We start from the raw sequence: 3431 nt of genomic DNA, 5'->3' as shown, positions 1-3431 counted from the left end.
ATTTAGAGATACGACTCGAGGTCAGATAGAATGCAAAGCTGATCCGGTCGCACTACTTTGCTGACTTTTCCAGCTGTTGTTTTTTCATTCTTCCATGACTACCACAGAAGATGCGAGACTTTTCTCTGATGGTATGTGATCAGTTTCATTTAATTTGTCCATTTGTAACATTTTTTGCAAACTTTCTAATTGTTCCTTTACAGTTGCCTGGAAATTGTTCAACTAAAAATAATCATCGAGGGTTTAACTGTCAGATGGAGTTAAACCAGACAAATAACTCGGGCATTCGTTTTTAAAGGACTGTTCATGGTATTCATAGATTCAAAGTTTCGGTCGAACGTGAAACTCTGCAATGTGAATTAAAAAGTTAGTCTTGCTCAAAATTCGGGCCATCGATACTGCCTTAGTAAAACTCTATAAAGTTATTTGATTCTAGCTATATTTAATCTTCATTTTTTTGTTCAATAGTGGTTTGTTGACTAGGATGTTGACTTTTTGGCGACGGAGGTGGGCGGATTGGAAAATGTCCAAACCAAAATTTGTTCTTTCATTTACCTTTCAACTCTTTCCCGTCCAAACCGGCTGTAAACTGGCTAAATCAATATACATTTTTAATCCAAATTAACTTTAACAGGCAGTCACTCGTTAAAACGTTAAATATAGCCTTCGAGCAAGCTCTCTCCATTTGTTTCTCGCGGGTTTCGCCCATCCGCACCCCGCGAGAGAGCTAGCTTGTTCCCAGACAACGTTAAATATAGTGAAAGCCTTCTATTTATGTTGACCGTTATAGCAAGAAAAAAATGGTCGAAGTCCGGTTTAGGCTTGTTACTCACGGGATAATTCTACAAGTTCAGCTGAACGCTACCAAGTGTAGCAGAAGCAAGTGCTTTCACTCGAATGTTCTGGGTGGAAATCAGAGGCTAAAAAAAACTTCATTTATCGTTTCCGTAACATAACATAGTTAAAATGCCGTTCCTCCACACGTGTTGTGTTAATTAAGAAAAGAAGTAAACAAGAAACCCACCGTCCGGTGAAATGTGGTGAAAGTTTATTTCCGCCTTTGGAATTCAGTAGTAATGAGTTGACAAGTGACACATCGCGAAACTCGTTCACACCTGATTCAACCATTTCTTATCACAAGACCTACCATCTAACTCGGTGAAAATATGCACCTTTTGTGACGTGAAAACAATGGGCCGACGCGATGCTAGCTGGGACTTTCAGGTTGGAGTGCGGTCCTGCAGTTCATAATCTTCCTGATTATTATTATTTTTTGTGATGCCGTTTTGACATCAGGCCAGTTTATATTTTTAAACTCAATACCTCTTGAATATGCAGGGTGTACAAAAAATAATCATTGGGGAGTGGTAGGACAATTTGATCAGTTTCCATGCCAGAATTTCAGTCAGCCGTACTCTGCAATAAGCTCTCTGATTTTTTTAACCTTAATTTTTTTCACTGCTTCTATAAAAAAAATATGTCAGGGGAACTATCTAAGATCCGAGGAAGCGACGAAGAACAGCGTGCTCTCGGATCTTGGATAAAAAGTTCGCCCGTCCGATCTCAACGCGCAGGCTGCATTACAGCAATTTAATGCCTTCTTTCCCTTTCAAAAGAGTGGACGCCAAATACTCGAGCAAGCTACAGCGTCACCAACATGGAATTGAACCTTATCTCTTTTTCAGTTCTAATGCAAACAAGCCACAACTCCGCAGATAACAATGAGATAAAAGCAAAACAACGGATGGTTGAGATAAAAGAAAAATATGGCATAACGGCTGAGAAAGGAGATCAGTGACATTGTATATTAAGTTTCCTGCCGTCTGCCTGAACATAAACAAACTTTTACCCTCGGAAGGAATTTTAGGATGGTCGGTTGTAGATCCGCCGTCGAGAAAAACATGTATTTTTTTAAGTTCAGTTTATAAATGTGTAAGTGAACGAAAATAGAAATAGAAGTAACAATAGAGCTTTTATTTCTTTGTAATCGTGCCATTTGCAAACTACCCAACGTGGAATTCCTCTTACTCTCTTCAGAAACTGTAAAATGCTGAAACGTTCTACAAAATTTACAAAAAGACGTTGTGAGGTGAGGTTTCTAGTTATCTATCTTATCCCAGAGGTCTATGAAGGCTAAACATTTGCAGATGTCATTGCAAAAAGCAACGGCTCTTTCTCGAACGTTGGTTTCGGGTCTCAGTACTTGCTAGCACTGAGAGTCGCGAACTCACTCCGTTGCGGCTTTCGCTGAGTTCGTAACCCGTCATCACCTTTTCCTTTTACCTGCTGGGTTTTTGCTTTGGCGTAGCTCATTTGATTTAATTACTTTTCCGAATTCTACCTTTTTCATGACCGACACAGTAAAATTGCATTCCCTCCTACATAGCTATGAATCTAGAGCCCAATGCTCACCCAGTGTAATTTGCATCAAGATTGATTAAACAACGATAAAACATTGGCGCCCTGATCTCATTTGATTTTGCTCCAAACCTGAAAAGAGTCATCCCATCACTTGCCTATCCTTAATCCCATACCATATTATGCCCGGCCAATGCCACGATCCCACTAAACCATTTTCCCCGATTACAAACAAACTCTGCGGAACTTTATAGCGTTTACGACAGGGAATCAGGAAAAGAAATCGGCCAAACTTTTACGATGGTAGTACCCTCTTACTCTAAGCACTATTCTTGATGCGCATGACAGAAGTAAGCCAAGAAGACTCGCGATTTTCTGTGTGTTTGACCTAGCGCTAAGTAAAATGCGTGATGTGGTCAAAAATTGGAATTTCAAACTTGAAGAATAAACTGTGATCGGACAATCCATATTTCTTCTGCGTCGCGTTTTATCAAAAATCAACCGATATCTTTTTATCCGTGCGGTTTTAGTGACTTCCGCGTGATCCTGTTAAAAATCGATCTTTGTTTGTCCCTCCACGACTCATCAACCACAAGGGAACCACGGTACTCCTATCAAATGATAACATACGAATTCATCAATTTAATACTGGAAAGATAAAAAAAGCCTCTATTCCCACAGTGAATCAATTCATCGGAAGAACACTTAATTCAAGAAAAAAGATCGCGAGTTTTAAGTGTGGTTCTTTTAATTGCTGTCAATCAATATGATTAAAAATTCCATGCCGAAAAATTGTTTGTACCTCTTCAGGTCTACAATTTCGGTTTCAACGTTCGTATTGTTTTCTTTCTTCTATTTCCAAAAATGTCAAAATTCCACGGGACAAAGCTCCAAGCCGTCAGGAGTCCTTGTTAGTCAAATTCTTGGCCACAATAATCATGCCAACTGGGAAAAATCGTGTCCCAAAAAGCCGCGAGGTGACATTGATAAAGGACAAATCTATTTTGGGTTTCACGAAGGTGGGCTGTACGTGTAAAAATAGCAATAACATGATAACAACAAAGGAAATTAAT

Source organism: Montipora capricornis, chromosome 8 (genome assembly GCF_036669925.1).
Source record: "Montipora capricornis isolate CH-2021 chromosome 8, ASM3666992v2, whole genome shotgun sequence".
Taxonomy (NCBI): Eukaryota; Metazoa; Cnidaria; class Anthozoa; order Scleractinia; family Acroporidae; genus Montipora; species Montipora capricornis.
Note: the sequence above shows the minus strand (reverse complement) of the source record.